We start from the raw sequence: 13,585 nt of genomic DNA, 5'->3' as shown, positions 1-13,585 counted from the left end.
AGTCAGGCTACATAACTGGTAAGGACAGTGAACCTTTGAAACATTGCTTTACTAGAGGGGTCCCTGAGCGTAGAATTGGCCGATAACAAGATCATCATAAGTACCCTTAAGAACATCGACCTAAATATTGGAACGCTCCCCAATGAATTCCTTCATGCAATGTAGATAGGAGTGACAACGAAATTGAGAGCACGGGAGCAGCACGCTCTCAGTTTAATCAATGAGTACCAGGTGAACAATGAACAAATGTTCGCCAAAAAGACACAGACCCTGAAGGAAAGAGATACTATCTAGGCACATAGCTCCAAGCTGGTGGTTGCAGTTGCCGAGGCATGTAGAACAGTGCCAAAGTTTCACATACCCGAGGACGCAAAACCAGAGGCCATGATCCGAAAATTAGCTGCAGGCATCCGGGAGGTAGAGGCTAAAGTTGTGAGAGTTAAATTTAAGCTCAACATGAAGATCATGGAGCTGCAACTCAAATCACAACCTTCGACTCCACCCGAAGTTAGGGAACAACGCGAAGCCGTCATCGCAGAAGGAATGACCACGTTGGATGCTGCAGTCACTGACTGCTCGGCCTTATTAGAGCAGGAAATGGAATTGCTCATGACTCTGCAGGAAGACCCAAACCTACAGATTCTCAATACATAGGTTCGCGAGCTCCAACGATAGTATGAAGAGGTCAGGGCGACGACGCACTCAATTTCTCCAGTGCATCTCCTCGCCAAGCTGCAGGAGGGGCAATAGCTCTGCATGCAGGTTGAAGCAACTCAGAGGAAGGAGACCGTGATGAAGGAAATGTTGGGACCTTAATTAGATGAGGCTTACTAGGTTACCATCTACATTTAGGAGAAGCTGACGAGATTGCAGACGACTCAGCAAACGATGAAGCTGGCCATGGAAGGACCAGCCACGGAGAAACTAGTCAAGAAAGTCAAGCAGGCATCTACACAAAGTGCTGCTGAGGTCATAGTTGTGTAGGTAGAGCTGGGGGATCTTCGCAGCAAGATCACCACGCCAGCCAAGTGACTCGAGGGTGAGTCACGACCTTTGTGTTGGGGGCCTGTTGGGATGGGGTCCCCTAGGTCGGTTTTGGGGTTAAAAACCCAATTTTTGTTGTAAATTTTGATGAAAAGATGTAAAGTCTCAGCGAATTATGGATGCGGAGCGTGTAGGTAATTAGGAGTCAAAGGGGTTTAGCCCCTTGTTTTATATAAATTTTGAGTCGGTTTTGAGATCCATCCATGGTCCGTGGACCATGGCATTGTATGTAAAAGGCTATAAATAGGCGTGTCTTAGAGAATCTAAGGCAAATCTATGTCTATGTCTATGGGTATGAATAGATGGAGTCTTAGAGAGATATCACATAGAAGTAAGTCTTAGAGGGGGAAAGGCTCTGCAGCCGAGTGTGCAGAGGCCTAGAGTAGTGTCCATAGCTGAGTGTGTGGACCCCTGCAGCTGAGTGCACGGGGAAGTTTTGAGTTTGTAACCTAATATTGGAGATCAATAAAGAAGACTATTCAAGAAATTCATGTGTGTTAACTATTTACCTATGTTGTTTATGTTTGCGATATATGCTGTGATGAAATAATGTATTTATGAAATAATGATGTATTGATGCACGGATCTACTGGATAAGTGTTATTAATTGAACACAATTAAGTAATTACACAAAGATCATAATACCTTCTGCTACATTTATCAAGCACTTAAGTAAATCTGACTAGATCCTGATATGAAGATAACTTATGGTGCACATAAGTAGATAATTCATCTATTTAGGGTTCGCAAAATCTGATCGTAGACCTTCGCGGAGGTCTAGGGAGCGTTCGAAGGAAGTTATAGTCCCAAGCCCTAAGGGCTTATAGATCTGCGCGGAGACATATCTAGGGCATAAAAAGACATCACACTGATCTCTGGATGCGGAAACTTGGTTCCAATATCCCCCATATTACTTCAGGTGAGACTTCAGTCTGCGCTAAGTGAATTGATGCCGAAAGGGCCAGTAGTGTAGGGTTTTGTTTGGTGCAACTAACTCTGAACCTAGGTCAGGAACCACTAAGCCAACAAATAGTAAAAAACACAAATGGTAATTTTTTTTTACTTTTTTGTATCTTTATGAGTTTTTTAGGTCCATTAAATAATTTTTTTTGCCTATTGGCCTATGAAATCCAAAATTTTAATGTTTTTACTATATTATTGAGCGGTGACGATATTTTTTGAGTTTAAATGTGCAGAACATAGGTTATTTACGAAAATGAATCATTTTGGTGATGAGTATATTTTTATCACTTTTTGAACTCGTTAAAGAATTATGAAAAAGCAAAAACAGGAGTTCTCTTTACGCCGCTTTCTGACTCCCTAAACATGCAAAGATCACCAAGTACTTGACTGTTCGATATCGCAAAAGTAAATGAACAGTCGTCTATTCAGTATAAGTTTACCCCTTTTACGGACTGAACTAGACTATTTATGAAAAAGGTATACGTTGACTAATCATGGTTAATAGAGTTATTTCTTGCAGTATTTTACCCTTTTTCGGGCTTGAGGGACTAAATTTATGAAAAAGGATACTGTGGAGTTTACTTATGTTTTTGTCCTGACTCCTAAAAATGAAAAACACCGAGCTTTACTTTCTTCGGGCTCGTAAAAATTTTACATAGAAAGAATTGAATGAGTTTTCTTTTTGTGTCTTTTCAAACTCTTTAAACATGAAATCGACATTGAGTTACCCCTTCACTGGACTCGTAAAACTTAAATAGTGCAAGACTCGTCAATCATGATGATACCGAACCACTCCTTCCTAAGGCTCTTTAAAAATACTCTGAAGCACTCATTCGAAGGATGAGCTTACAGGACAAGCATATGTTATCCTCCTCAAGCTTTCCAAAAATAAAGAGGTACTTTCCAGTAATGGTTGGGGAAAATTTGGAAGGAACGCTTGTTTTTATATTACAAAGGTAGTATGTCACTCTTGAACATGACACTCCGTCATTTTTTTGTCCGGGTTGGGTGATCAGGTGTTCAGTATTTAGCTCAAAAATCAAAGCTCTTAGATTGGATTGAAAACTATATGTTTGCATTCGTCTCGTCAAGACGATCGTAACACAATTCATTTCGTCGAAAATGAAGTCTGGATGAAGGAGAAAAGGCTTGCTGTTCGTTTTCCTAAACAACTAAAAAAAATTGCAGAATGGGACAGAATGATGACATGGCAGTCTAGTTAGCAAGGGGAATCTTTTTCAGTTTTTGCCCAATGGGGCTGTGACAAGTGTCACCTTCGGATTTGCCAGTTTGTCTCAGGGAAGGTGAGATTGCCTAATTGGCCTTTAAGGTGGAATTTGATTTTTATTTATATTATATATATATAATTATTATGTTATATTATATGATTTTTAAAATTATGTATTATAATATAATAATATATATATATATATTATATATTATATATTAATTTAAATATTAAATATGAAACCAAAGTCCGAATTTAAATACACATGCATTTTAAACAAAGTCCGAACTATGTTGAATTAAATACAAGGTGCATGTAATATTTAATATGGCAAAATTATATGGGAGCGAAGGGAGGGGGAATGGAACCTACAACCTCCCCCGCCCCACTTGAAAAACCTTGCCAATGCACCAAAGGGCACACATTTAAAATATGTATCCACGCACATATATTTATTACCGCAGTTATGACCGATGGCGAGGTGGTGGGAGTCAGCCCTGCAAGCCAGCCCCCACCACATGTGACCTTCAAACACATGACCAAGGGCCAGCGTCAATGCTAAGTGTGTTTAGCGCCCATAATTATGATTAACTACTAATTAACTCTCCGTTAATGACATATTAAGTTGGTAGAGATTTTGGAGGGAGCGCCAAATTAGGCGAAAACTACCAGTTTTGGTGGACTTAACCGGAGTCTCTAGATTTAGTGGAGGTTTTCTAGGAAAAATTGAAAGAGGCATAACTTACTCAATTTTCGACCAAATTGAGATCAGAAAGAAATGTTCTTAGATAATTTGGACCTTCTGAACACATTGGTGTAGGTATCAAGAGCCATAAAGATTTGTAAATAACATTTTTGAATCCACTTTGATTTAATATGGAGGCCCAAGCCATGGAAGCTAGACCAAGGAGATGTAGTCCAGGAGGGATGATCTCCTTCATCAAAACACTGTTTTAATGTGTCTCTTTGATGGTTTGATGCATTATACATGTTTTTTGTTCATATTAATTTTTGAAGCTATTTTTCTAATGAATGTCTTGTTTAACTTAAGGAAATTTACCTGTTTGTAAGCACCAACAACTAAGGAAACCTCAATACCAAAAGAAAGAAGAAAGCACATGTTTATTAATCTGTAATTTTTATTAGCACAACAAAACTAATCATACAAATACAGATCAATTTGGTATCAAAGCACAAGGTTGAATTGCTTTCTTGCTTGAGTTTGTGCAATTAGGGTTTTAATGGTTGCAAAATTGTGATGCTTACAAGGTTAAAGTTGCAGAGAGGAGAAGGGAAGCTATTGGTTGCAACTCCTAAGGTAATGCCCAGAAGGAGGAGAGCCACAAGGCCACAATCTCCTACACCCAAAGTTGCAATTCCAGCTGCACTTGAAGCTCCTCAAGTTTTGTCTTCAATTGAAATTTAAGAGGTACAATCAATACAAATTTCTGAGCCTGAATCCATAACCATTATGTCTGGATAAAGAGAGCCTGGAGGTCCATCTTTAGAAGAGGAAGAATTCAAGAAATCTTTCTATACTTTGACTGAGATGGTTAAAGTCCTCTATGAAGAGAGGAACACTAGAATGGTTGGAGAGAGTTCTAAACCTCCACATGGAGAAGGAAGCTCAGAGGACAAAAATGATGAGAAGAAGGATTCCAAAGGGAATGGTGGAAAGCCACCTCCATCTCCACCATCCTCATCATCTTCACCATCTCACACAACATCATCTTCCACTACCACCACTTCTCATACTCATTCCAAAACCCCAAAATGAAAAACTCCATTACTAAAATCGTCATAAACTTCGAATTTCCCATGTACAATCGAGAGGTGAATACAAAAAAGTTGGACAATTGGATTCGATAGTTGGAGGTATACTACAGAATTCAGAACCTTCAAGAAGATGACATAAAGATCCAGTTGGCTTCACTGAGGCTAGAAGGAGCTACACTAGTAACATAGTTACCAATCAAACGGAACTATTACCTCAAAACAGGTACTCGAGCCCAAAAATCCCAAAAAAACATTTAAAAACAGCCAAAACATAAAAGGTGTTGATTCTACATCACCATTTTTTTCAGAGTAAATTTTCAATATTTTTTAAAAATAACAGTAAAAAACAACAAAATCCATTTTGTTTGGTGCAAAAAACGTCATGAAATAAAAAAGTGTTGATGCTAGAATAACGTCTTTTTTTCAAGGTACATTTTCAATTATTTTTTAATAATGATGTTAAAAATAAAATATCGTGACTTTGAAAAGCTTTAAATTCCAATGATTTTCAAGCATGACATTAGTGATAAAATATCACGTCTTTGAAAAGCCTTAAAATTCCAACGATTTTTAAGCATGATAGTAAATTTAAAATATCACTTCTTTGAAAAACTTAAAATTCCAACAATTTTCAAGCATGGTGCTAAAAAAAAATATTTATAACTTTTTTCAACCTTAAAATTAAAGATAAAATATAATGACTTAGAAAAACATTAAAATCTTGACAATTTTTCAACCATGGAATTAAAACCAAAGATTATGACTACAAAACAATCTTAAATTTTCAAAATATTTCAAACATGACATTATGGAAAAATTTTATGACTAAAAAAGCTTTAAAAATGAACATCTGAATGAAAGAGTTATTATACCAAGGGTAATTTTTTTTTTAATGCTAAATGTATAGAGATTTTGAAATCTTAGCCTAAGACAACTTGATACATTGCAAATTTTTTTAAAAACCAACTATCAAATTGACACGCAGTGTAAGTGAGCTCAACCCATTGTAATGAAAACTTAAAGACCAACCATGAAATTAACACATTGTGGGCAAACTCAATTCATTATAACGAAAAATTTAAAATCAACTATCAAATTGCACATAATGGGATCAGGTTGCTAGACAAGCATCGACACAAACTCTACAATAAAACATAAAAAACATGAAAAACAAAATCAAATATAAAAAATATATAGAAATGCAAAAATTCGAAAAAAAAAAACAAAAATACGACAAAAAACAAAATCCAACAAAAAAACAAAAAATCAAATATTGAAAAAAATAAAAATAAAAAATAATAAGAAGTAATAAAACATAAAAAAAAAAAATGGTGATTCTTTGGCTCTGCGCCCGGCGATCTCTCTGAAACAATACGCGAAGCTAGGGTATCGAATGGCAGCCTCAGGCTTAACCAGAAACCTCCGTGTCCGGGGCAAGAGGGACCTGGACCGAGCCGCAGCAGATCCCGAAGGATGCCTGAAGCCTGTACTCGCACGGCCGATCAAAGATCTCAGGCAGATATTGATAGATCTGAAGAGCTGGTTGCAGATCGATGGGGGAAATACATTGCTGTGGCAGAGACATAGTATATTGGACGGCGGCGTGGCCTACACGAGGACCAAAGACGCAGAGATCCGGGTTCATGCTATCACACATCCCGTCTTCAATGAATTTATTGAGCCCGACGCGATCCGCAAGGTACGCATTATGATGAGGGTTTTTTTAGACAGATTTCAAGGTCTCCATAAACATAAGTCCTTGACGGATATTGATGGCGGAAGTGGAGAAGCAAGGGCAGAGATAGCCAGAACAACGCAGATAGGAGGCATCAAACCCTCTTATTCAATGGAAAGGCATGAAAACTCCCGAATCACTATAGATCCGCCAGATCTGAAGCTTAGTCATATAGATCGGGGCACGAACATGGCCGATCTGTCAGTTCTGACTCAAATATTTATCAGATCTGTGGAAGGCAGACATCACTGTATACAGATCAGGGAAGGGATGAATGTCTTAGGGTTAAAAAAGGAGATCCAGATCAAAATGGGAATTCCAGTCACAGTCCAAAATCTCATATACTCCGGACTCTGCATGCAGGATCATCAATCACTCCAGCACTATGGAATTGCAAATGATTCAACCATCATACTCAACCTGAGGCTACGAGGAGGCTGTAAGGGAACCAGCTCTAAAACCACAGGAACCTTCCGCGACGCAGTCAAAGGAAAGGAACCACTGAATCACAGAACAGCACCCACCCCCGAGCTACCAGGTCCCTACATCGTGGAACAGAAGCAAGAATCACCTTCACTTACTGTAACACTGCCGGAGGTATCAGATCTATACTCAGATTTAATGCAAAATGCCGTTATATGCAGATTCAATGGTTACTGGCCCAAAGCTGATGCACTGCATCAGTGGGTATTTACATCATGGTCAACCAAATGTGAAATATACCTATGCCCTAAGGGTTTCTTCATAGTCAGATTTAACACAGAACTTGAACGAGACAACATCATTAACCAGGGGCCTTGGTTTTGGGGAAGTGCTGGCCTCTTCATCACCCCCTGGTTCCCGGACTTTGATGCCAACAACATGATTGTTTCGACAACACCAGTTTGGGTAAGGCTGCATAACCTCCCACTGCATTTTTGGCACCGCAAAGCATTAACAGCCATTGGGAACTCTTTAGGAAAACATCTTAAAACAGATGAAGACAGAGCTATGCGGGGATTATTCACATATGCTAGAATATGTGTAGAGGTGGACCTAAGTCAAGGATTGCCAGACCACATCACACTGAATTTCAATAATTCAGCGTGGACGCAAAATCTTGACTATGAGAACACGGCATTCAGATGCCGAAGATGTCTGCAGACAGGGCACCTGCAATACGCATGTCCATTGACTAGTAGGGAGACAAAAGGGAACAAGAAACAACAGAAAAAACCAAAAGGTTGGCAGCATACGGAACCTGTGGAGGAGGAAGCACTGAACACAGAACCAACAGATGCACAAATGATGCAGGGGGAAGAGTCTAATGAGGACACAAAGAAACCCAATCTGGAGACACACAGCGCGGCACAACAGCAAAATTTACAACTGGAAATAAGCGGAATCAAAAGAGCCCATAGCCCAGAAGGATCAGACTCAGATAAAGATCAACCAGCGCACTCAGAAGAAAACCAACTTGCTGTTTTTGATCCTACTATCAGCACTGGAGTCTGGCGTAGAGTAGAAAAGAAAAAAGGCAGGAAATAGGCCTGCTAACATTTACTACTTGTTTTGTCTTCCTGTCATCTCAGGAACTAATTTTTGCCATTTTGAGCTTTTATTTTTTTTCCGCTGCCTGAAATTATAGGTTCAGCCATTTGCATATGCTATTAAGCATCTACAAAATGTAATTTTATCAACATGAATAAAATTACGATTTTTTCCTAGGGGAAAAAATAAAACATAAAAAAGACATGACAAAAAAATCAAATATAAAAAATATATAGTAATGACATAAAAAAACTGTAAAATGTAAAAAACATAAACCATACCATGTAAAATTTAAAAAGGAAAAATAAAAAAAAGAAAAAAAGAAATAAGAAAATAAAAACCAAATAAAAAAATAAAAAATAAAAAACAAAAATAAAAAAATAAAAAAAATTACAAAAATAAAATACAACATTAAAAAAAAATTAATAAAAAAATTTCCCTAGCCACCCAAGGCCCAACTGGATAGGGGTGGCAAGGGGATGATTCATAACAAAAAATAAATTAAATTTCATTAAAAAATAAAATAAAAAAATAAAAAAAACCAGAATTAACTTGTAAAAATGAAAACTTTAAATAAAAAATAAAATAAAATAAAATAAAATAAAAAAGATAATATATATATAAGAAGAAGAAAAAAAAAGTTAAAAAAATAAAAAATAAAAAATAAAAACATCAAGTTTAAGAGAAATTTTTCAACTTAAATCACAAGATATATCATTTGTCGATGCATTTCGAACCAACCAGTGTGGTTCATCGTCAAGACAAGTTGAAAAATCAGATCCATCTTTGCCTGTTAAATAGTTTGAGCAGAGCCTCCAACGGCTAACTAGGACAACGACTAAATTTGACTTAGGGACCAAGGTCAAACAAACTAATTATAAATTAAAAGTAAGTTAGTTATAATAAGGGACCTTATATCTCCAACATATGGAAGGCAATGATGAATGCGCTCCCCCTGTTACGACAAGGAATTACCTGGAGAATACAGGAAGGTAACGCAGTTCGTATTGTAATGGACCCATGGGTGGGATGTGGGAATGCACACAGGTTGCCAGCCGAATTAATTAGATTCCTAAATGACAGAGGCATTATCTACATCAAGCATATTGGCGACCACAATAATTCTACAGTCCTTCATCAGGCATGGAAATCCGCACATGAATTAGACATACCTGAACATTGGAGACTAGATTGGCAACTTTACATAGAAGCCCTCACACAGGCCCATATCTGTTTAACAGAGGATCCTGATGAAATTATTTGGGCTTTTGCTAAGAATGGAACATATACCCCAAAAGAAGGATACATTAGGCTCATGGATCCCCATAAACCACAGTCTATTGACCCGAACTGGAGAACCTTCTGGAAGCTCAAGGCTGCCCCTCGCACCCGCCTGTTACTGTGGAACATTCTATTTGATAAGATCCCTACTGGTGCCAATCTGATGAAGAGATCCTTCCATGGTCCCTTTCGATGCCATCTTTGTCGACTTGATGAAGAGAACACTGAACATCTCTTCCTGAACTGCCCGTCCACTAAGGAGTTTTGGAACAGTATTACTGCTCACTACCCTACCCTGAACCCCTGGCACGGCAACAACATCCAAGAGGCTTGGAATACCTGGTGCCTAGCCCACAAAGGAAAAGCCAGGAACATGCCTCTCCTGGTTTTCTAGGCCATTTGGATAGCCAGAAACCAGTCCATATTTAATCTCAAGGATCCTCGCTAGCCTTCTATCTAGTACATCACATTATCTTTGACTATGATCTCCTTCCCGAGGATGACAACATAGCCCCTCAGCGCACCATCACCCCTGAAACCATAGATAAATCTAAACCTTGGGCATATTTTGATGGTTCTGCTTAGGAAGCAGGATGTGGTGGGGGAGCCATACTATACCTGAATGATACCCACTGGTTTAAAATTCAAATAAACTTGGGGACGAGCACCAACAACTTTGCCGAACTCTGCTCTGCAAAACATCTCATTTACTTTTCATTATCTCATCATTGCAGACATCTTCAATTATTTGGTGATTCTAAAATTGTATGTAACTGGCTCAACAATGCATCACACTGCAATGCATATACACTAAGGCATATACTAGGGGAAGCTCGTAGAATGATAGACATATTTGACTCTTTTGTCTGTCGACATATCTACAAGGAACAAAACTCGGAGGCTGATCAACTTTCAAAAGAGGCAACGCATCTACAGGACAATGTCTGGTTGATTCAGGAGGAGATCGATGGTACTCACCATCAATATTACCACAGACCGTTCATAGAACAAGGACAAATTGGGCTTTAAGCCCATGATTTTGTAGATCTCATTGTAAAAATCATGTTTATTTTCTCATATCTATTATTCGGCTGTAGATACAACAGTTTTGGTATTGGCATATATAATACTCTCTCTGCGCAGAGAAGATATAATTTTTGAACCTTTTTCCCTCTTTCTGTTGAGGGTAGTTTTGATACAACATAGATATTACAGATTCCCTGCGTGGAAGATTAGCGTTTAGCAGTAAAATTTTTATCTAGACAGTTATACATGTAGCCTGATAGGCAAGTAGGCCTCCATATGCATATGCCTCGACATCTACAAAATATAATTTCTTATATATTAATAGAAATTACGACTTTTTCCATGGGAAAAAAAAAGGGACCTTACCTTTAAATAAATATATAAATTATATGTATAAAGTAATTTTAATTAAATTGGTTGTTGAGCCAATAAATAGTTAAAAGTATTAACTATTTAATAGATAAATAGAAAATATAAATATTAGAGTAGAACGTATAACTAACAAGATATAGAGGTATAACTAACTATATATATATATATATATATATATATATATATATATATATATATATTTCAACTAACTTTTAACTATATTTGGAGATTAAGTTAAAAGTTAGTTGATATATATATATATATATATATATATTAATATTAGAATAAAATAATATTCAGTAAAAAAAGAAAAAGAAAAAAAAAAGGGAACTTACCAAATTAAATTTTATGAATATATATATATATGAAATAAATAAATTAATTAAGATTTAGATACTTAAAAAAATAATAATAATAAAAAATAAATAAATAAAAAAAATAATATACAGTTAATTGAAAAAAAGAAGAAGAATATACATGAAGGATTAAACTACCTTACAAAATTATATATATATATATATATATATATATATATATATATATATATATATATATATATATATATATATATATATATATATATATATATAATATAATATAATATAAAAATAAATTAAATAATTAAGAGGGTAGATAGTTATAAAGGCACTTAAAAAAAAAGGCCAAGGGGGAACAAAATAAAATATTTTAACTAATCAGAAAAAATAATTGTACATATATTTTAATAATCTAATAGATAAGGAAGAAAGCGACTAGGAAGAGAGAGCTGGGACCCAACAACTACTGATTTTCCAGCCATCCTCTCTATTGAGATTGCTCGACCTCTTTTCAATCTCAAGAGCTTCTTTGAATTTCCGATAATGGAACTGCGAAACTCTAGCAATGACACTAGCCTCCTCAATACAAACATGATGATTGGTTTTTTCCGCATGCTCAGCTAAAGCGGAAGACTTTGATCTCCTATGCTTGAGGTCAGCTGCGTGTTCACTAATCCTTTGATTGATAGAGCGACCCGTCTCACCAATATAGGGGGTCCCGCAGGAACAAGGGATAATATATACCCCTTTCATATCTTTAGGGTCGATAGGATCCTTTGCTGATCTGAGGGACATACGAATGGTGTTAAGGGGCCTAAGGTCACAGGGACACTATGCATCTTGAGAATCCTTGCAATCTTATCAGTGGTCCCTTGAACAAAAGGAAGATGGACACCTGGAATCCACTCCTTCGGTTCCCTTTTAACAAGAGAATTCTTGGCAGCTTTTAGGAAAGCCTTTTGACCCATGTATCTACTATAACCATTCTCAACAAAGACATCAAGGAGATGGGATTTTTCCTTCTCAAAACTCTTTTTATCCGATATCCTTAGGGCCTGAGTAGCAAGGGTATTGAGAACACCCATCTTCTAAGCTGGGAAATGGTGGGAACTGGCATGAAGATACTGCTCCGTATGCGTTTTCTTTCGAAAAACTTGGTGGGATAGGGAACCATCATTATTCTTAGAAATAAGAATATCAAGGAAAGGGAGGCAACCATCAACTCCCTGCTCTTTAGTGAACTTAATGGTCGAGGATTGATTGTTGATATGATCGAAGAAGAGATCTAATTCCTCTTAGTCGTGAGACCAGATAACATTGGTGTCATCCACATACCTTTTCCAAAGCTTGGGCAGGAGACGGGAAGAGTTTAGAGCCTTGGACTCAAAATCTTCCATAAAAAGATTCGCAATGACAGGGGATAGGGGTGAGCCCATGACAACTCCACAGGTTTGCTCAAAGAAATCTCCCTCAAAATTGAAAAAGGTGGAAGTGAGGTAGATCTCGACTAACCGAGCGGTGTCAGGATCTGTTAGGTGGTTGATAACCTCCAAGGCATCATTAATAGGGATGAAAGTGAACAAGGAAACCACATCCAAACTAACAAGGATGTCCCCAGGGTCAAGCTTAATGTCCTTGAGTTCATCAATAAAGGAAGCAGAGTCTTTTACGAAGGACTCCGTACGACCAACTAAGGGCTTAAGCCTTAATGCAAGGAACTTAGCAAGAAGGTAGGTAGGACCTCCAATGGTGTTAACAATGGGCCTCAATGGAGCTCCTTCCTTGTGAATTTTTGGGAGACCATAGATCCTAGGAGTGATAAGGTTGCTCTCAATGAGTTTATGGTGCAGGGAACTCACCGAGCTAATGGATTTAATGGCAAGAGCCACATTCCTAGCAACCTTTTTTAACCGGTTTTTGGGGAGCTTTTTATAGCTACCACTATTATGAAGATGATCCAACATCTTATTGCAGTAATCAACCCTGTTAAGAATAACGGTAGCTCCACCCTTGTCTGCCTTAAGAACAACGATATCTTTGTTCTGGTTTAAGGATCTGACGACTACTGATTCCTCCTAGCTAAGGTTGTTCTTGGGGGGCTTAGCCTTTCTCAAGACAACCGCACAATCTTGCCTGATAGTGTCCTTGATCTTATCAGGTAAACCTCTGATCCCAAACTCAATGTCACAAATGATATCATCAATAGGAATCTTCTTAGGGGCTAAGGCAAAATTTAATCCTTTACCGAAAACGTTAAAAACTGAAGGGGGAAAAAAGAAACTGGAAAGGTTAATAACCTTGTTATTACAATGA

The sequence above is a fragment of the Pinus tabuliformis genome, chromosome 4_2, assembly GCF_031772625.1.
Source record: "Pinus tabuliformis cultivar Carrire ecotype Pingquan chromosome 4_2, CPIR1, whole genome shotgun sequence".
NCBI lineage: Eukaryota > Viridiplantae > Streptophyta > Pinopsida > Pinales > Pinaceae > Pinus > Pinus tabuliformis.
Note: the sequence above shows the minus strand (reverse complement) of the source record.